We start from the raw sequence: 22,706 nt of genomic DNA on the forward strand, positions 1-22,706 counted from the left end.
TTGAGGAGGAGGAAACGGTGTTTCATCTCAAACTGCCCAGCACTAAGCGGAGCACGGCAGCGCTTTCTGGGAGCTCCATTTCTTGATAATCTGAGTCAGGTTGTGGAGCATGATGTCAAGGACCTGGTAGCTTTCATCAGGTCCTCAAAATGGTTCGAAGAGGAAAGGTAACGGTGTTTTTCGTGGTATCACAACGGGCCTAGTACTACTGGCCTAAGTGTGCCCTCGGCAGCCACCCTAACCTAACCTAACCTAACCTTCCTCCAAGCGATTAAAGTACCAACGCAATGATACTTCATGTCATAATGTATTGACACCATATATGGACTTTGCCTTATATCCAATATATCACTGCCACATATAACGCGATTTTGAGAATTTGTTTTTGTCAAAAGACAGTTAAGGACGCCAAACAGAATCGCAAATGTATTGCGTAAATTCATTTTTTAGTTAAAGATTTTTTGTGGATTTTTAATTTTAAAGTGAAGGAAGTTAAAATTTGTGGGTGCTATTTATACAAAATTTTGAGTTGAAAAAAAAAACAGCCTACTAAATTTTTGTGATTGTAGCAGCATAAGCAGAGCTGCTCAACCCCTATACACTTGTAGCACTTTTGTTTTTGTTTTGCTCTGAAATATTGGCACAGATTCAAATTCACACTTTGAATAAAAAAAATAAAAAAAATTTCATAGCACTCCCATACACGCTCACATATAATTTCGAATCATATGAAAAACATTATAGCACTGAAAAAAATTTGTAATCCAAATTGATTCAATCTAAAATTAAAATAGATAATTGACCGCGGAGCTGAAATATATGGAGCATATGACCAAAGAATATAAGCAAAACTGTACCAAAACAAGAGGAGCCTACTCTAACATCATATGATATTATTTAATTAGCCTTAAGGTAAGTGAGTAACTACTGACACAAAATTCTGGTTCAGGACTAAACCTAGAGTGCCAAATAAGCTAGATTTTCAGTTATAAAATCGACGAAAAAACTGCTACCAGCTTTAACGAGCTGCGGCTACATATGAGTATGCCTCTTTCGCAACACTTTTCCACCAATACGTAACTATCGAAATAGTACCAAAAAGAAATTTGTATATAGTTAGGAACTAGTGAAAAGTTAAAGCAGCGGGGACAATTTCCACCGCCTAGGACATCGCCATGTTAAGTTCGCCAGTTGAAAACATGTAAAAGATATAGATGGCAAACAATTAGTGGTTCAGAATGCAGTAGAAATGCACTTATTTTGAACTAGAGACGCTCCTTACGGGGTAGTTTTTTGTTTCAATTCGGTATATTATTTTTCTTGGTTATGTGACACTTTTTGACTGGAAGGGGGGGAGGGGGAGGGGGAACTGTAAAGTAACCATGTCTATCATTTACTTGTTAAGCTTTTTTATTAAATTCAAATGGTATTTCAGCACCTCAGTAATCTCTGTTGCTAATATACATATGTATGTATGTAAATTTGAACACAAATTTAAAACAAACCACGCGGAGCCTTCTAATTAAGCATTTCAAAAGTTTTCAAATTCAATTTCCTATGCAACATTCGCGGAAATCTCTACATTCACTTTAAGTATGAATATTGAAATCCGGATTCCGTCGATATATATATGTATATAGAATTAAATTTATTGGCTCTTGTATGTTGGTTTAGATACATTCGATTGTTGAATACAAAAACAAAAATATTAACACAGCAATATATCGGCACTATGATGTTTGTGAGTGTACCCAGCCTGTAGTAGCAATAAAGAAGACCGAGATACATATATGGCAATTGGCAGCCGCCTATCACACCGAGGGTCCTAGGTTCAACTGCCGGGCAAAGTGACATCAAAACTATAGAAAACAAGTAAGGTGTCTAAGTTGGGGTGTAACCGAACAGTATATACTAAGCTTGAACTTTAATTGTACATTTCATTTCAGATAAATTACTGTTCTACATAACACGTGGCTCCGCCCGTTTAAAAAAATGTCTCCCCATTTCCTCTTACAATAAAACTTTCTCCACATTTCCTTTTACAATAAAACTTGATAAGTGAAATATCATTGGTTCACAACTATTTTTTGCTGAGTTAAAGCTTCTTATTCTAGTCTACGACACTTTTAAACTTGTTTTATATCAAAGTTGCCGTGGTCTTTAACCGATCCCGTCCATTTTTCCTAGAAATATTTTCTGCTATAAGGAAAATATGTTTACACAATTTCATTACGATATGTAAATTTTTCTTCGAACTATGGCTCACGAAACATAGAAAACTGCTTAAGTCATAATAGGGGCGGTGCCCCGCCCACTTTTTTAAATTTGAAGTTTTCCTATTTATAGTTATAATTCCACTTGGGAAATGAAACACCATTAATATAAAGGTTTTTTTTGCAAAGATATAACTTATTTTATTCGTCCACGACCCTTTTAAAATTCTTTTATATAAAAGTGGGCGTGGTCCTTACCCAATTTCGTTAATTTTTCTTCAAAGCATTCCTTATAGTAAAGGCAACCTCTCTGCCGAATTTTGTTACGATAGGTTTAACGATTTTTGATTTATGATTAACAATACTTGTAAAATTGATTTTATCACAAGTGGGCGGTGTCACGCCCATTTAAATTTTTTTTTTTTTTAATTTTTATCAAAAGTCCCAATATCAGTGTCAAATTTCAATATTCTAGGTGTATTATATACTAAATAATCAGTTTTTTGTGTTTTCCAAAATGTTATATATATAAAAAGTGGGAGTTTTCGCTCATTTTCAATACCAATCTATTCTGGGTCCAGAAAAGCTCGGGAACAAAAATTGGTGAAGATATCTCAATATTTTCTCAAGTTATCGTGTTAACGGAGAGACGGACATTGCTCAATCAAATTTTTTTTTCGATACTGATGATTTTGATATATGGGAGTCTATATCTATCTCGATTCCTTTATACCTTTACAACCAACCGTTATCCAATGAAAGTTAATATGCCCTGTGCGCAAAGCACGCTGAGTATAATATTATTCAGATGTTCTCATCCCCGTAGTACAGGTTTACATGTAGGATATGTCTGAGAAGGATACAATTCCGTCTCTTTCTAACACACTGCCGTTTGACACTGACCGAAGTGTCAAACTAGCGTGTAACCTGAGGTTGACACTGAACGAAGTGTCAAAATTACCAGAGTTGCTGCATCGACATCGATGCAGGGGAACAAAAAGGAGCGGAATATCAAATATGGGTTGCTGTGATGGTAACTTTTTTTGAACAAATTTCATATATGTAATACTCCTATATTGCTACAAAAGTAGGTACATTTCCAAACATCAGAGTGCCGATATATTGCTGTTTAAACGTTTTTGTTTTTGTATTCAATAATCGAATGTACCTAAATTTAAATTTTTTCTTTTCACACTTATGCTGCCACAATCACAAAAATTTTATAGGCTGGCGTGTTTTGATTTCGAATTCAAAACACATTGCGAGCATTTTCTATTAGCAATATAGGAGTATTACATATATGACAAATTTAGTTTGGAAATATAAAGTGCATCTATATGGGACCTCTAGAAAGTTATAAAAAAGTTTTCGAATGGGGTACCTGAAGAAACGTACTTATGCCAACATTAGGAATAATAAAATAATTAAAAAAAAATTTTTTTAAGTTAAACGGTTTTATTGAAAACAACACTTACATTAAGTAATAATAATACTAAAAGCTAGAAAATAATTAGATAGGTCCTAGGTACTAGTCATCACACTCCTCATCAATCAAGGGCGTTGATCGGACAATTAAATAACAGCGTTGTACGCGTCAAATTTCCCTTGATAGTCACAAGTAAGACCAACTGAACCTTAATTAGGTTATGCTACGCCTCACATTTTTAGAAATTTCACGCGGCTAATGCTTTTATTTAATTGTCTGATCAACGCCCTAGATAGATGAGGAGTGTGATGACTAGTACCTAGAATCTACCTAATTATTTTCTAGCTTTTAGTATTATTATTACTTAATGTAAGTATTGTTTTCAATAAAACCCTTTAACTAAAATTTTTTTTATTATTTTTTTTTTAAGTTTTTAGTCTTAGTTGCCTATTATTTCTCATTCTATATAGTTCATTTAGTGACTCATTATTACAAGGAATCTTTCCTGACAATTTGTTACAATCTAAGTCCCCGAAATCCAAAGTATTTTGATGTCACTTCTACCGGACTGTATATAATATTTGCTCCAAATATGAGCCAAAAGGGACGACAGATACGAGTATTTTTAATATCTCGATCCTTGCCGCACCTAGCACAGAATTAAGCAACCAAAATTTAATACTTTTGTAATACAAGTAAATACTGGAAAATAGAGCTCCTGAAAAAGTGAGGTTATGTTGTTGACATTACCTTTATTATTACATCATGGTACCGCCTTGCCTTTACCAAAAAAGGAGGAGCAGAAATTTGTGATCTAGATTGCTATATTTAAATTTTGAGCAGACTCATGAAACAAAAAGTTTTTCAATTTTTGTTGTTATATCGACCTCCTTATTTGTAAGATCGCGGGTTCGAATGAGCTCAAGGACTAACAATAATTGTTGTATCATTATTATTGCTTCTTATGCCTTTCATGAACATGAAATGGTATATTAACTTTGGTCCGATGTTTGTAACGTTGAGAAATTAGAAGATAGACTCACCATTAAGTATACCGAATTGATCAGGGCGACGAACTGAGTTGATATAGCCATGTCCGTCTGTCCGTCCGTCCGTCTGTCTGTTTGAACGCAAGCTAGTCCCTCAAATTTTGAGATATCTCAATGAAATTTGGCACAAGGATGTATTTTTGTATTATATTAGGCATTTGTCGGATCCGTTAGGATCGGACCACTATAATATATCTATACAACCGATCGTTCAGATAAGACGATTTTGGTCATTCCTTCCGCAATTTAGAAAGTATAAACGTGAAATTCAGTGATATATATTCTAATATATCATAGAAGATATCCTGAAAAAATCACTTTGATCGGATCTATATATAGTTATATCCCATACAACCGATCGTTCAGATAGAAACATTTTTGGCAATTTCTTCCTTAATTTCCAATATAAACACGTTAAACTTGTTGATATTTATTCGAATATATCATAGAAGATTTCATGAAAAAATCATTTCGATCGGAGCTATATATAATATATATCCCATACAACCGATCGTTCAGATAGAACGATTTTTAACAATTTCTCCCTTAATTTCCAATATAAAAACGTTAAACTTCGTGATATTTATTCTAATATATCATAGAAGATATCCTGAACAAATTACTTTTTATTCCATACAACCGATCGTTCAGATAGAAACATTTTTGGCAATTTCTTCCTTAATTTCCAATATAAACACGTTAAACTTGGTGTATTTATTCGAATATATCATAGAAGATTTCATGAAAAAATCATTTCGATCGGAGCTATATATAATATATATCCCATATAACCGATCGTTCAGATAGAAACATTTTTGGCCATTTCCCACTTAATTTCCAATATAAAAACGTTAAACTTGGTGATATTTATTCGAATATATCATAGAAGATTTCCTGTAAAAATCATTTCGATTGGAGCTATATATAATATATATCCCATACAACCGATCGTTCAGATAAGGAGGTTTTTTGCCATATTTTATTTTATATTTATCTTAAAAATCGTTTAGGTATGTACATCTGTTCACTATACATTTCTTATCTTATACATCCGATTATTTGGAGATTACGAACGGGATAAGATTATTGTTCAGCCCTATTCATGAAAGGTATGAAGTCTTCGGCACAGCCGAAGACAGTCCCGTCCTTACTTGTTTTTAATTTGAATAGAAGAAAGAAAAATGTTAGATAACTGCCAAAGCTCGTATAGATCCATTTCGGGAACTGGTGACAGCTAGCTTTGGCAGTTGTCTAAATATTTTCTTTTCAATTAGGAAAAAATTCATCATAACAATAATAATGATACACAAATTATTGTTAGGCCTTGAGCTTGATTCGAACCCGCGATCTTAAAAGTTTGTCATTAAACATACTTATGTGAAATACTTCAATCTAAGCCAGCACAGCTCTATAAACAAAGCTATAAAAACCAATTAAGATTGTCAAATATTCAAGTGAAATATGAGTTTAATTAAATACAAAGCTCGGATACGTGTTTTACGCCGATTCCGAACGGCATATGCAAGGAAGATGAGCTTTCACTGCGAAGCTTTTCACGGCAGATATACCTACATACACTTGGAGCGTTCGACAAATTACTGCCGAGGGTCGATCCTACTTTGACAAATTTTTTCTAACTCGAAAACTTTTTACTAAGTTTTCGACGTTAATTTGTCCGGTGCTTGAACCCAGGATCTTACGTTTGGCAAACTGGCACCCAGCCCAAGTTAAAGGTATCAAAAGTAAATGTTTTTTTTTATTTACTCAGCCCATAATATGTTGCTTTAGAAAATTTTGCTCACCAAAGTAACAAATTCAAGACATTTATATTATATTTCAGCCAAATGAAGTGTGCACAACTTTGGCAAAATATTTACTTATTATTTCTGAAAATAAAATTTCCTTTTAATTGTTCATTAACATATATGCACAGTTGAATTTTTGTATTGAGCTGAGAGGTTGCGTGATATTTGTACAATGACTGTACTTTTAATAACTCAATACAGAAAAGCAGACTTGAAAGCAGTGCCCACAATTTTTATACTCAGCTGGGCAGAGCTCACAGATTATATTAATTTTTTTCGCATAACGGTCCCCTGTAATGGCATAAGCTAATCGAGATAGATATAGACTTCTATATATCAAATTGATCTGGGCGAAAGAAGAAATTAATTCAGCCATGTCCGTCCGTCCGTTCGCCAGTAAACACAATAACTTGAGTAAATTTTGAGGTATCTTGATGAAATTCGGTATATAAGACCGCTATTTAAAATGAACGAAATCGGACTATAACCACGCCCACTTTTTCGATATCGAACGTTTCGAAAAACTGAAAAAGTGCGATACTTCATTACCAAAAACGGATAAAGCGATGAAACTCTGTAGGTGGGTTGAATAGAAAATTATCAAACTTTTGGACAAAGGGCGTGGCAACACCCACTTTTAAAAGAAGATAACTTAAAAGTTTTGCAAGCTGTAATTTGGCAGTCGTTGAAGATATCATGATGAAATTTAGCAGGAACGTTATTCCTATTACTATATGTGTCTATAGTATGAATTGGCTAAATCGGATGACGAACACGGCCACTCTTTAAAAAAAACTTTTTAAAGTCAAGTTTTAACAAAAATTGATTATCTTTACGGTATATAAGTAAATTATGTCAAAATTCAACACCAGTAATGGTATGGTGCAACATAATACAAAAATAAAAGATAACTTCAAAATGGGCGTGACTCCGCACTTTTTCATTTAATTTGTTTAGAATACTTTTAATGACATAAGTCGAACAAAAATTTACCAATCCCTGTGAAATTTGGTAAGGGCTATGACGATAACTGTTTTCTGTGAAAAGGGGCGAACTCGGTTTGAAGCCGCGCCCAGTTTCTATATACAGTCGACCTTCTGTCCTTCCGCTCGGCCTTTAACACGATAACTTGAGCAAAAACAGATATATCTTTACTAAACTTAGTTCACATGCTTACCTGAACTCACTTTATCTCGGTATTAAAACTGGGGCGAAATACGAAATTCGATATCGAAAATTTCGAAAAATGAAAAACATGCCATAATTCTATACCAAATATGAAAAAAGGGATGAAACATGGTAATTGGATTGGTTTAAATAAAAACAAGTAAGAACGGGACTGTCTTCGGCTGTGCCGAAGAATTCATACCTTTCATGAATGGGGCTGAACAATAATCTTATCCCGTTCGTAATCTCCGAATAATCGCATGTATAAGATAAGAAATATATAGTGAACAGATCTACATACCTTAACGATTTTTAAGATAAATATAAAATAAAAAACAGGTAGGTACTTTGTGTGAGGATGCAAAGTTTCAAGTTTTTTGTGGTCTGCGTGTAAAAACTATGACTACGAATCACGTATTTCAACAATATATGACGTAAACGTAACTATTTGATGAAATTTGATGAATTTTGAAGCTTCTAGCCGTAAAAAGGGGGCAAAATTAGAGTTTATATGGGGTATATAATATATATACCACCGATCTCTATGATTTTTTCAGACAACAATATATGCTATATACGTAAGCATATGGTGAAATTTGAAGCGTCTAGCTGTTAAAAAGGGGCAGAAATTGCGCAGTTTCTTATCTGATCAATCGGTTGTATGAGATATATACTATATATACTACCGATCTCAATGATTTTTTCAGACAACAATATATGCTATACACGTAAGCATTTGGTGAAATTTGAAGCTTCTAGCTGTTAAAATGGGGAAGAAATTGCGCAAAGTTTCTTATCTGAACAATCGGTTGTATGAGATATATACTATATATACCACCGGTATCTATGATTTTCTCAGACAACAATATATGCTATACACGTAAGCATTTGGTGAAATTTGATCATATCTAAACGATTTTTAAGATAAATATAAAATAAAAAATAGGTAGGTAATCTGTGTGAGGATGCAAAGCTTCACGTTTTTTGTGGTCTGCATGTAAAAACTATGACTACGAATCACGTATTTCAAAAATATATGACGTAAACGTAACTATTTGATGAAATTTGATGAATTTTGAAGCTTCTAGCCGTAAAAAGGGGGCAAAAATGACAGTTTATATGAAGTATATAATATATATACCACCGATCTCTATGATTTTTTCAGACAACAATATATGCTATATACGTAAGCATTTTGTGAAACTTGAAGCTTCTAGCTGTTAAAACTGGGCAGAAATTGCGCAAAATTTCTTATCTGAACAATCGATTGTATGAGATATATACTATATATACAACCGATCTCTATGATTTTTTCAGACAACAATATATGCTATATACCTAAGCAATCGGTGAAATTTGAAGCTTATAGCTGTTAAAATGGGGTAGAAATTGCGAAAAGTTTCTTATCTGAACAATCGGTTGTATGAGATATATACTATATATACAACCGATCTCTATGATTTTTCAGACAACAATATATGCTATAAACGTAAGCAATCGGTGAAATTTGAAGCTTATAGCTGTCAAAATGGGGTAGAAATTGCGAAAAGTTTCTTATCTGAACAATCGGTTGTATGAGATATATACTATATATACAACCGATCTCTATGATTTTTTCAGACAACAATATATGCTATATACGTAAGCAATCGGTGAAATTTGAAGCTTCTAGCTGTTAAAATGGGGCTAAAATTTGCGAAAATATATATATATATATACTATATATATATAGTATATATACCACCATATATAAACTATATATACCACCGATTTTTATGATTTTTTCAGACAACAATATATGCTATATACGTAAGCATTCGTTGAAATTTGAAGCCTCTAGCTCTTAAAATAGGGCAGTAATCACGAAAAGTTCCTTATCTGAACAATCGATTGTATGAGATATATACTATATATATAACCGATCTCTATGATTTTTTCAGACAACAATATATGCTATAAACGTAAGCAATCGGTGAAATTTGAAGCTTATAGCTGTCAAAATGGGGTAGAAATTGCGAAAAGTTTCTTATCTGAACAATCGGTTGTATGAGATATATACTATATATACAACCGATCTCTATGATTTTTTCAGACAACAATATATGCTATAAACGTAAGCAATCGGTGAAATTTGAAGCTTATAGTTGTCAAAATGGGGTAGAAATTGCGAAAAGTTTCTTATCTGAACAATCGGTTGTATGAGATATATACTATATATACAACCGATCTCTATGATTTTTTCAGACAACAATATATGCTATATACCTAAGCAATCGGTGAAATTTAAAGCTTATAGCTGTTAAAATGGGGTAGAAATTGCGAAAAGTTTCTTATCTGAACAATCGGTTGTATGAGATATATACTATATATACAACCGATCTCTATGATTTTTTCAGACAACAATATATGCTATAAACGTAAGCAATCGGTGAAATTTGAAGCTTATAGCTGTCAAAATGGGGTAGAAATTGCGAAAAGTTTCTTATCTGAACAATCGGTTGTATGAGATATATACTATATATACAACCGATCTCTATGATTTTTTCAGACAACAATATGTGCTATATACCTAAGCAATCGGTGAAATTTGAAGCTTATAGCTGTTAAAATGGGGTAGAAATTGCGAAAAGTTTCTTATCTGAACAATCGGTTGTATGAGATATATACTATATATACAACCGATATCTATGATTTTTTCAGACAACAATATATGCTATAAACGTAAGCAATCGGTGAAATTTGAAGCTTATAGCTGTCAAAATGGGGTAGAAATTGCGAAAAGTTTCTTATCTGAACAATCGGTTGTATGAGATATATACTATATATACGACCGATCTCTATGATTTTTTCAGACAACAATATATGCTATATACGTAAGCAATCGGTGAAATTTGAAGCTTCTAGCTGTTAAAATGGGGCTAAAATTTGCGAAAATATATATATATATATACTATTGTTACGAATATTAGCAAAACTAAGGAGTGCTGTCAGCTCTAAGCCGATCTAAGCAGTGACGTGAATGCACATCAATAATTCAATCATTATGTATCTACATAAACGAATAAATAATTGCGTCTACACATATGTACACATTCCGACGAGCAACATTTACATACAAGGCAGCAAGAGATGAGATGTCACACACCGATGAATTTACTTATACGCTTATGTGTGTGCGGGAGACTGTAAACTACAAACACATGCATATACCTTATCTGAGTTGTCACAAGAGAGAGCAATAATTTGTGCACGTAGTTGTGGCTGGCGATTTTGTAGCCGAAACAACTAGTAACTTCTGGAAATCGAAGAGCCTAGAAGTATGCAGCGTAAACTATAAAAGCGGCGCCAGCGAGTAAGAAGGAATTCAGTTTGATTTGAGTTGTCAAGCAGTTTGATTAAGACGATACCTAGCGAGCAATAGCAGTGCTATTTTGAATAGTAGAGTGTCATTGAGCTATCAATCAGTGTGGTTATTAAGCAAGCTATTCGTTGCACAGTTTGTTATTGTGAAGTACTTTAATAAAGGCCATTTTGCATTATTACAAATTGGAGTTATTTATTCAACAGTTTAGTGATTCGAACTTAGCAGAGGATTACAAATAAGAGGATTTACAAGCAATTTCGTTACAATTGGTGTCAGAAGAGGAATTGTTGAATAAATTCCAAAGGACAACAAGGACATGGCAAAGTTCGGTGAATTGAAGATCCAGCAACTAAAGAAGGAGTTGGAGACCCGTGGATTGAATACAAGCGGCGTTAAACTTGAACTTCAGGCCCGGCTACGAGAGGCAATGGAAGCAGAAGGAATTGATGTGGAAGAGCATGTCTTTCATCTTGATAGCGAGGAGACAACAAAAATTGAAGAGAAAAACGAAACATCGCAGACGGTTACCAGTACAGACTTGAACATGATTTTAGCTGCAATATCTGCTCAAACATCGACAGTGTCATCTCAACTGGCAGAACAGCAAACATATATGGAATCGCAGGAGAACCGACTAACATCGAAGATTGAAGCACAACTTGAAGAACAGAAGACGTATATGGTATCCCAACTGGAGTCGCAGGAAACCCGTATAACATCCAAGATGGAAACGCAATTGGACGAACAGAAGACATATATGGCATCCCAACTGGAATCGCAGGAGACACGCATAACATCAAAGATGGAAGAACAAGAAGAGCGCTTATCATTACAGGTGGCACAAATGTCTTCACAGTTAGAAGCACAGGAAGCAAGGGTAACATCAAAGCTGGAAGCGCAGGATGCAAAAATCGCTCAATTTCAGGCAGAAGTCGATGATTTGAAGGGTCGTATGGAGCAGTTACAATTAAATCGTCCAGCAGTTTCAGCGAGTAATCCAAAGGTAAAAACACCATCCTTTGACGGTTCTGTTCCTTTCCAGGTCTTTAAGCTACAGTTTGAGAAGACCGCAGCAGTGAACAACTGGAATGTGGAAGATAAAGTTGCCGCGCTCTTCGTAGCATTGAAGGGACCAGCTGCCGAAATCTTACAGACTATTCCAGAGTACGAACGGAACAGTTATGACGCATTGATGGCTGCTGTAGAACGACGTTATGGAAGCGAGCATAGAAAACAGATATTCCAAATTGAGTTGCAAAACCGCTACCAAAAAGCAAATGAGACATTGCAGGAATTTGCTTCAGATGTTGAAAGGTTGGCTCATCTCGCAAATGCGGACGCACCCGTGGAATACACTGAAAGGGTAAAAATCCAGAGTTTCATAAATGGCATACGGGACGTGGAAACGAAGCGAGCTACATACGCAAACCCAAAGCTGACATTTTCTGAAACGGTATCACATGCATTGACTCAGGAAACGGCGTCATTATTGAGTAAACCAGCATACAAAGCTCATCGTGTGGAAGTAGAAAGGCCGGAGTGGGTAGACACAATTTTGGAAGCACTAAGGGGATCTCAACAGAAGAATGCCGGAGTTATTAAATGTTTCAAGTGCGGCAACCCAGGTCACATTGCACGTCATTGCGATCTTGGTCCTAATAGTTCAAACAATGTGGGTGGCCGTAAACGCAAAGCTGGCGGAAATGAGCAAGAGCGTGTCGAAAATAAAGAACGAAAACTTGCCCCGGCTGTTGAATGTCCTGTGATATCTGTGTCGCAGATTGGAAGGAAATCAAGCAGTCTTACCATCAGAGGGAATGTGGATGGTAAAGAGCGTGTACTGACTGTAGATACGGGGGCATCTCATTCCTTGATTCGATCTGATTTGGTCTACAGGGGAATAAAGTCATTACCTGGAGCGAGGTTGCGTACGGTCACAGGCGACTATAACCAAGTTCAGGGAGAAGTAATATGTGAAATCCTAATTGGGAAGGTCATGGTTCTACACAAATTCGTTGTGGCGGAGATCGTTGATGAAGTTATATTGGGAGTGGATTTCTTGGTTGACCATGACATCAAGATCGATATGCAGAGAAGGGTGATGCATTATGAGAACCAAGATGTGCCACTTAACTTCAGTTTGGAAAAAGGGTTCAGCAGTAAGCGAGTGCTGGTCGAGGAGATTCGACAGAGACCACGAAAGTCAAGGAAAGTAGATCGAGCAAAGGTTGATGGATCGAATGTGCCAAATAAAGCGAAATTAAAAGTACCTGCGAGGAAAAGACCGGCATCAACAAACCCTAATGGACGCACTAAATTCACTGAAAGAATTTTTCAGAAAGAATGCAAGGATGATTTCAAGCCAGCGCGCACTTTTGTTGGGAAACGTCGGAACGATACTGAGTATGTGAAGCCAATCCGTCAAGAACAAGCTCTACAAAGTAGTTCTTCATTGACCAAGCAACAGAGTGCGAGAGAACGATCCAGAATAATGAGTAGTAAGATGGAACACAGGTACGACAGGGAAAATAATTCGGAAGGTTTCCGGAATGGAGATTTGGTACTGTTAAACAACCCTGACCGGCGGAAAGGTGTCCCAGCCCAATTTCGGTGCAGTTGGGAAGGCCCGTACAAGATTGTGAAGAAGCTCAGTGATACCATCTACCGCATACAAAGCATTGAGAAACCACGGAGTAGAAGAGTGGTACATTTGGCGATGCTAGCAGCGTTTAGATCGAGAGATTTGTCTGATCGGGACGATCAGACTTAGGTGGAGGGCAGTGTTACGAATATTAGCAAAACTAAGGAGTGCTGCCAGCTCTAAGCCGATCTAAGCAGTGACGTGAATGCACATCAATAATTCAATCATTATGTATCTACATAAACGAATAAATAATTGCGTCTACACATATGTACACATTCCGACGAGCAACATTTACATACAAGGCAGCAAGAGATGAGATGTCACACACCGATGAATTTACTTATACGCTTATGTGTGTGCGGGAGACGGTAAACTACAAACACATGCATATACCTTATCTGAGTTGTCACAAGAGAGAGCAATAATTTGTGCACGTAGTTGTGGCTGGCGATATTGTAGCCGAAACAACTAGTAACTTCTGGAAATCGAAGAGCCTAGAAGTATGCAGCGTAAACTATAAAAGCGGCGCCAGCGAGTAAGAAGGAATTCAGTTTGATTTGAGTTGTCAAGCAGTTTGATTAAGACGATACCTAGCGAGCAATAGCAGTGCTATTTTGAATAGTAGAGTTTCATTGAGCTATCAATCAGTGTGGTTATTAAGCAAGCTATTCGTTGCACAGTTTGTTATTGTGAAGTACTTTAATAAAGGCCATTTTGCATTATTACAAATTGGAGTTATTTATTCAACAGTTTAGTGATTCGAACTTAGCAGAGGATTACAAATAAGAGGATTTACAAGCAAATTCGTTACACTATATATATATAGTATATATACCACCATATATAAACTATATATACCACCGATTTTTATGATTTTTTCAGACAACAATATATGCTATATACGTAAGCATTCGTTGAAATTTGAAGCCTCTAGCTCTTAAAATAGGGCAGTAATCACGAAAAGTTCCTTATCTGAACAATCGGTTGTATGGGATATATGCTATATATACGACCGATCTCATCAATTTTTTCAGGCAACAATACGTGCAATATACGAAAGTATATGGTGAAGTTTGAAGCTTCAATCTGTTAAATTGGGTAAGATATTACAAAAATCTTCTTTTTCTGAAAAATCGGTTGTATGGAGGATATATGCTATAGTGGTCCGATCCGGTCGGTTCCGACAAATGTCTAATCGGACACCCAAATACACCCGCTCACCAAATTTTATCAAGATATCTCAAAAATTGAGGGACTAGTTTGCATACAAACAGACAGACGGACAGACGGACATGGCTAAATCAACTCAGCTCTTCAACCTGATTATTTCGGTATACTTAATGGTGGGTCTATCTATTTTCCTTTAAGGACTTACAATTTTCGGTTTCGTGACGAAATTAATATACCATTTCATTTTCATGAAAGGTATAAAAATAAATGTAAGGCGCGATAACCTCCGAAGAGATCTAAGGCCGAGCTTCTCTTCCAATTTGCGTCGTGCTCCTATTGATTTTCCCTACAAATTTGCCGGACGGGACCTACATGTTTTATGCCGACTCCGAACGGCATCTGCAAGGCAGATGAGTTTTCACTGAGAGCTTTTCATGGCAGAAATACACCCGGAGCGCTTGCCAAACACTGCCAAGGGGTGACCCCGCTAAGAAAAATTTTCTTCTAATTGAAAAACCTTATTTCTAAAATTTTGATGTTGCTTTGCCCGGGGTGCGAACCCAGGGCATACGGTGTGATAGGCGGATCACGCTACCATCACACCACGGTGGCCGCCAATTGGATTGGTTTATTCACGTAAAATATAACTTTAGAAAAAAACTTTGTAAAATAGGTGTTACACCTACCATATTAAGTAGAAGAAAATGAAAAAGTTCTGCTGGGCGAAATCAAAAGCCCTTAGAATCATGGCAGGAATACTGTTCGTGGTATTACATATATAAATAAATTAGCGATACCCGAAAGATGATGTTCTGGGCCACCCTGGTCCACGTTTTCGTCGATATCTCGAAAACGCCTTCCCATATACAACTGAGGGCAACTTCCTTTTAAAACCCTCTTTAATACCTTTAATTTGATACCCATATCGTACAAACAAATTCTAGAGTCACCCCTGGTCCACCTTTATGGCGATATCTCGAAAAGGCGTCCACCTATAAAACTATGGCCGATTCCCTTTTAAAATACTCTTTAATAGCTTCCATTTGATACCCATGTCATACAAACACATTCCAGGGTTACCCTAGGCTCATTTTCCTAAATGGTGATTTTCCCTTATTTTCTCTCCAAAGCTCTCAGCTGAGTAGTAATGTTCGGTTACACCTGAACTTAGTCTTCCTTACATGTTAGTGCTAACACTGCTCGAAGTTAAAGCCATGTCACCTAAAATTTTTGATGTAGCATCGTCTGTTGGCGGCCCTCATAATCCCGCAATGAATTTTAAAGTATGGAGTATGAGGATTTATTTTTGGTACTATGTATTTTACTACGTTTTTACAACCTTAGTAATGTAATGTTCGAAAAAAGCCTTACTCAATACATCCTCACAATGGAAACGGGGACATTGAAAAGAAGAGAAGAGGAAATGGAAAGAAAAAGTGGAGGAAATTGGAGACAAGACGGAAAAGAAAAAAAACAAGGAAGTATGGATACGGAGAGTAAAAGTTAGATTGAGGTTGGAAAAAAGTAGTAAAAAGAGGTTAACAGGAAAATATAGAATTAGTATAAGATTAATAATAGTGAGAGGTAAACTTGGATAGATGCAAGAGCTGGAAGAGAAAGAGGAAAGGCGGGTAGATTTACCGAAAAATGAAAGGTATAGGGAAATTAAATGAGCCGATTGAAGTCAAATAGAAAATGCAGAGAGGAGAGGAAATAAGAGAGGAAGAGTGTTAGACAAAGGAGAGGTAGGTGGATAAACAGGGAGTCAGAAGAATTCTGTCGGGTTTGTTCATACGGTTATAAGTATTTCAAGTTTGTCTCAATGTTTCCAGGGTTAGCCAGAGGTGTTTAAAATAAATTTCTAAAAAACCAAAGTTTTTTTTGTTGAAGCGTCATTACTGTAAAACATATGCCACTAAAGTTTTTACACCAGCAACACCTTTCTGCTCAACGTTTGGTTTACGTAGATAAATGTTGGGCCTTTGGACCGTATACCATCAATCCCGACTTTCGTATTACAAGCCTCCCAGATACTCATTCGCAACTTTATGATATTGTGTCACATCGTCACAAATCTCAACGACGTCAGCATTTGTGAACAATATAATACTCTATTGAATCTAGTCATTCAGTTCCGTTGACTAGAAATTTTCCATTTCCTCTCAGGAAAAGGAAATAAAGCCTCCCATAAAAGAAAATACAGACCGCTGGCGTTATTTTCCTGCACGTTACTTCATATTTCAGAGAGAAATTTACGTAGTATTCTTTTATGATGCTGGAAAATTTGTTAGAGATTCAAACATCTGAACGTCTTTTACATATCCGTAAGATTTAATGAGTTTCAAATAAAACAACCTAATTACCCACTACCCATAATCTTAATGTGGACGTGTATGTCTTTCATCCTCAGACAGTGACGAGCACAGACTTGAACATGGTATTGGCTGCAATATCTGCTCAAACATCGACAGTGGCATCCCAACTGGAAATACAGGAGACATGGATAACGTCCAAGATGGAAACACAGGCGGCACGTAAATGTCGTCGTCGCAATGTTATCTCAACTGGCAGAACAGAAGACATATATGGCATCACAACTGGAATCGCAGGAGACACGCATAACATCAAAGATGGAAATACAACTGAAAGAACAAGAGACACGCATAACAATACAACTCGAAGAACAAGAGGCGCGTATATCATCAAAACTCGAAGGGCGTATGGACGAGAAAATAATGCAGATTGAGGAAAAAATCAAGGCCGAGGTGGATGCTTTGAGAGGACGCATCCAGGAGTTGCAAATTAATCGCCCGGCTGCTTCAGCGAGTAATACGAAGGTAAAAACTCCATCTTTTGATGGTTCTGTTCCTTTCCAGGTCTTTAAGCCACAGTTCGAGAAGACCGTAGCACTGAGCAACTGGAATGCTGAAGATAAACCGCTACGAAAAAGCTAATGAGACTTTGCAGGAGTTTGCTTCGGATGTTGTAAGATTCGCTCATCTCACAAATGAGGACGCACCCGTGGAATACAACGAGAGGGTTAAAATTCAGAGCTTTATAAATGCTACATATGCGAATCCAAAACCAACATTTACTGAAACGGTATCCCATGCACTGACTCAGGAAACAGCGTCACTTTTGAGTAAGCCCGCATACAAAGCACGCCGTGTGGAAATAGAAAGGACAGACTGGGTGGACACAATATCGCAAGAAAATCGAGCAGTCTTACCATCAGAGGAAATGTGGGCGGGAAGGAGCGTGTACTGACTGTAGGTATGGGCGCATCTCATTCCTTAATCCGGCCTGATTTGGTCAACAGGAGAGTAAAGCCATTACCTAGAGCAAGATTGCGTACCGTCAATGGCGAGTATAACCAAGTCCAGGGAGAAGTGGTATGTAAAGTAAATTGGGAAGGTCATGGTTCTCCATAAATTCGTTGTAGTAGAGATCGTTGATGAAGTCATATTGGGAGTAGATTTCTTAGTCGACCATGGCATCAGGATAGATATACAGAAAAGGTTATGCAATATAAGAATAAAGATGTACCACTTAACTACAGTTTTGAGAAAGGGCTCAGCAGTAAGCGAGTGCTCTTCAAAGTAGTCCAGAGGCCAAACAACAGAGTGTGAGGGAATGGACCAGGATAATGAGTAGTAAGATGGAACACATATACGACGAGAGCAATAATTCGGAAGGTAAATCGCTGTATCCATTTAGGAGAGCAGAGAACTGTTCCCTTCATAATCTAAGTACTCTCTGGACATCAGTTACAAGGTCGTCGTTATCGTCCTTACAATAGTTTGCCCCGATCTTAAAACCTTCTATCTGTCGCCGAATTTTTTGGTAAAATTTTCGGGTGTTATTCCTGGTGGCTAGCAGCTCAATCTCCTCGCACTCACGCCTTCCTCCCTCTGCTTTTTTCTTCCTGAAAAGGCGTCTCACTTCCCTTTTCAACTCGCGGTAACGTTCACACACTCGTCTTGTTGCGATCGTTTTTAACGTAGGTATGAATATCCCGAAGCGCCCGATCCGTCTAAGAGCTAATCGTTGGAAGGCACTTTCCACTTATGACAATTTCAACGTAATCTGCGTAAGCCGTAAGTTTTACGGTTCCCTCATCCAATCGCCTGAGCAGTTGGTTGATGATCAGCGCCCACAGCGTGTCCCTATCCACTGATTTCGTGGCCTCGTACAACCCCTATTGTGATGTAATCTTCCAGCAATTTAACATGCAGCCGATCCATCTGGTTAAGGCTGGATGTACTTTAATGTAATTAAGACCATACATAATCGCCCATTTAGAAACATTGTTGAAAGCCCGAGCAATGCCTAAAAAGACTCCTAGAGCATATTCCTTATATTCCAGTTCTTTCTTTATGCTTATTACCACCCTATGCAATGCGGAGTCTACCGACTTGCCTTTGGTGTACACATGTTGTGTTGTGGAGAGCAGCTTTTCATCCACGTTGGACCATTCCACGACGGCTCTACTTCAAACTTGTAACATGGCCGGGAAAGGGAAATATGTATCGAAAAGCACCTCAAAGGATTCCTCACTATTACGTAACCATTCCCCGTTCTCTTTCTCTATTAGTCCTTGGACTATGTTTCCCCTTGCTAAGACTTTTTGCAACCATGCTGTTTCGCTGGAGCACTCTATGTCCATATATAAACGGCTCCTGGCTCAGCGCCAAGTCAAACGAGCCCTTCTCTAGGGCTAGTAGGAGTTCGCCCGACGCTACTTTTCTGTGTTGGGAGTTTATCTGTAAGACTCGCAGCACCATTTGGCTGTTTGTGCCCCTCCAGCACCTTCGTAGTGACGTCGTCGTACTCGCCTTTCATTTTAGTTTAGAGTATTCGAGGCCCTCTTCAGCCCCTCGTAAATGCTGTGTCGGGTGTTCCTCTGTGCGACTCGCAGCACCATTTGGCTACGGTGAAGTTCACCGTCTTCTAAGTTTCCACATAATTACATTTACATTGCAACATTTTTGACAACCGGTTTTTTGGCATCGCTTTCTAGGAAACCAAGCCTTTAGGGAAATGGTTTAAAAGCAACAATGTCATGAATTCGTAAATACTTTCGGCTGGTGAAACTAATAGGTACTCTAAGAGGGATAGAACACAATTCAGGAACTTAATCAAGTGCAAACGACTTCATAGCTCGAAATGAAATTAAAAGCAAAAACGAAGATTTCCAAGACCAAAATAATGACGTATCAATTAAAAAATCGGATTCCAATATAGTAAATTAAAAAACACTCTCAACATTAGGGGCGAACTTCACACCTTTTTTTTTTTTAATGGGAACCAACCCGGTCTAACGTAAGAAGCATAACTTCAAAGATGTAATAACTTATTAAAAATATAAAATGTAAAAAAACTGATCACACGCTACTCAATCAATAACTTACGTATTTAGCAAAAACATTTCAAATCAAAAAATAATAACGCCAAAATGTGAATAAATTTGCGAAAGCAAAAATTTATAGATTATGGCTGAAAACCAAAAACTAATTAATTGGCTATGGTAAGGTTATGACAAAGGCGGTTGTTCTATGATATCAATAACAAATATATTGATTTCCATAAGGTTGGTGGGATTCGCTGTTTTATACCGATATGGACCGGTCAACTTATTTCATTATTTTCTTTTTGTCTATGTTCTATTCTAAACCAGGGAACTTTAAAGCTATGTTTAAAGTTTGATCTCACAACCTAAGGCATTTGCATGCGTCAAATCTTAAATGCATACAACCAAAGTTTTTTTTTTAAATCGCAATTACATTTTTTATTACTTGTTCTTAAATAGCATAAAAAGAAATATTACCATTTGCACTGCTTATTGAAATATCACCATATCTCAGCTGCCGTTCCGAAAACGCTCTATCTTAGCATAAATTCTATGTTTTGACGTGAGCTAGGATGTTTATGAAAAAAGTTCAGCAAGTTCAGCATTCAGCTGAGTTAGGTGAACTCAGGAGTCGATTTAAAAAAAAAACATCTTGCAATTAAAATAGCATTGCATTTCCTAGAAAATCTCGAACATGATTATTATCTATATTTGTATATAAAACTGGATAAAAGCTGGTCAAAGGACCTATCCCACCTGTTAGCACCGCAGAAAGACAAGGGCCCGTAACGGCCGGTGCACCAATATCTCCCGAACACGTATCATTTTTCTCTGCCCGATCTTTTAAACAAATTAGTGTTGTTGGGTAACATTTCTGTGACGCCGCATAACGAGGCCAATAATAAGAAGCACATTCGTCGCTGGAGAGTACTTCAAATTCGGCAGATTTGAGCATAGGCGGTTCGTCTGCATTTGTCGAACCCCATCCACTTACTCGCACTTTTTCGCCCGGTTTTAATCCAATTTCGCATAAAGGTATTGTGTCTATATTTCCGCTCCGTCTGTACACATCATTAAGTACAATCACAACTAAATCTATTTCTACCACGCTAGGCTCAGGTGGAATTATACGTTCCGCAGTGCGAATTATTCCCTTTTGATTTAAATCGGGTACAGCAGCTTTAACAGTGATGCTCGCCGTGATCAAATTTTCCAAGCGAGATTTAGATGTAAGCACCTTCTTCCACGTGATTAAAGTACCAACGCACCAATAAGCCCTGTCATAATATATTGACACAATATATGGACTTTGCCTTATATCCTGTAATACACTGCCACCAATAACGCGATTTTGAGAATTAGTCTTAGTCAAAAGACAGTTAACGAAGCCAAACAGGATCACAAAAGTGTTGCGTAAATTCATTTTTTAGTTTAAGATTTTTTGTCGATTTTTAAGTTAAAAGTGAAGTTGAAATTTGTGGGTGCTATTTATACAAAATTTTGAATTGGGAAAAAGACAATCGATTATTTACTACAAAAACAAAAAGATTAACACAGCAATATATTGGCACTTTGATGTTTGTGAGTGTACACAGCCTGTATTAGCAATATAGAAGCATGACATATATCGTAATTGGCAGCCGCTGTGGTGTGGTGGTAGGGTGCTTCGCCTATCATACCGAGGGTCCTAGGCTCAACTCCCGAGCAAAGTGACATCAAAAATATAGAAAAAAAGATTTTCTAAGCGGGGTCACCTCTCGAAAGTGATTCGTCAAACACTCCGAGCGTATTTCTTCCATGAAAACATGTAGGCCCAGTCCCGCGAATTTTTAGGAAATATTAAAAGGAGCACTACGTAAACTGAAAGAGAAGCTCGGCCTTAAATCTCTTCGGAGGTTATCGCGCTTTCCATTTATTTATTTAATTGTTTATTTATATACAATGATGGAAAAAATAATAGGGACAACTTAGTGCGAAATACTAAATCAATTATATAAGCAGCACTTCAATATCTCTCTTGGAAAAATGCACTATATAAAATAGCATTTTAAGATAATTTTGCGAAAAAGTAAACCAGTAGAAGTTCGGCTTGGAGAAAATAATAGAAATAAAACGTGTTTATTGATATTTTTGTAGTATAAATGGTAAAACCTTCCTTGTTGAAGCTTCTTATAAAGCCTAGAGTTGGCAAATATCCGTATACCTGTGATTTTGTCACAGCTACTGAAATATCACGGCACATTTCACCGGCAGCTTACAAGGAATGTTCGTGAATGATTGCCTGTGACAGCATTTATTTCCCGTTACCAATCACCGACTCAAACATAGCTCTCAAAACAGGAACAAAACGCTTCTATGCTATGAACCAATACAATGAGCAAGTTACTTAAAACAAAAACTACGCAGAGTTTACTATTCGCAACACCATCCGTGATTCCCGTTGGCGTGGTATTTGTTTCGTTTCAGTCACAGTTACGGGTAAAAACCGCTGTGAACGAGAGGTCACAATAACCGATAA

The 22,706-nt window shown here is 36.9% G+C and overlaps 1 long non-coding RNA gene across 1 annotated transcript in view; it reads left to right on the forward strand.

Moving 5' to 3' along the window:
• Positions 1–413: 413 nt before the first annotated feature.
• LOC137238355 (uncharacterized) overlaps positions 414–22,706 on the forward strand; it is a 232,391-nt gene continuing 210,098 nt past the window's right edge. Inside the window, exon 1 of the long non-coding RNA XR_010949174.1 lies at positions 414–912. This is a non-coding gene — a long non-coding RNA (uncharacterized lncRNA). The remainder of the gene's footprint in view (positions 913–22,706) is intronic.

The sequence above is a fragment of the Eurosta solidaginis genome, chromosome 1, assembly GCF_040869045.1.
Source record: "Eurosta solidaginis isolate ZX-2024a chromosome 1, ASM4086904v1, whole genome shotgun sequence".
In the NCBI taxonomy this organism is placed as follows: Eukaryota; Metazoa; Arthropoda; class Insecta; order Diptera; family Tephritidae; genus Eurosta; species Eurosta solidaginis.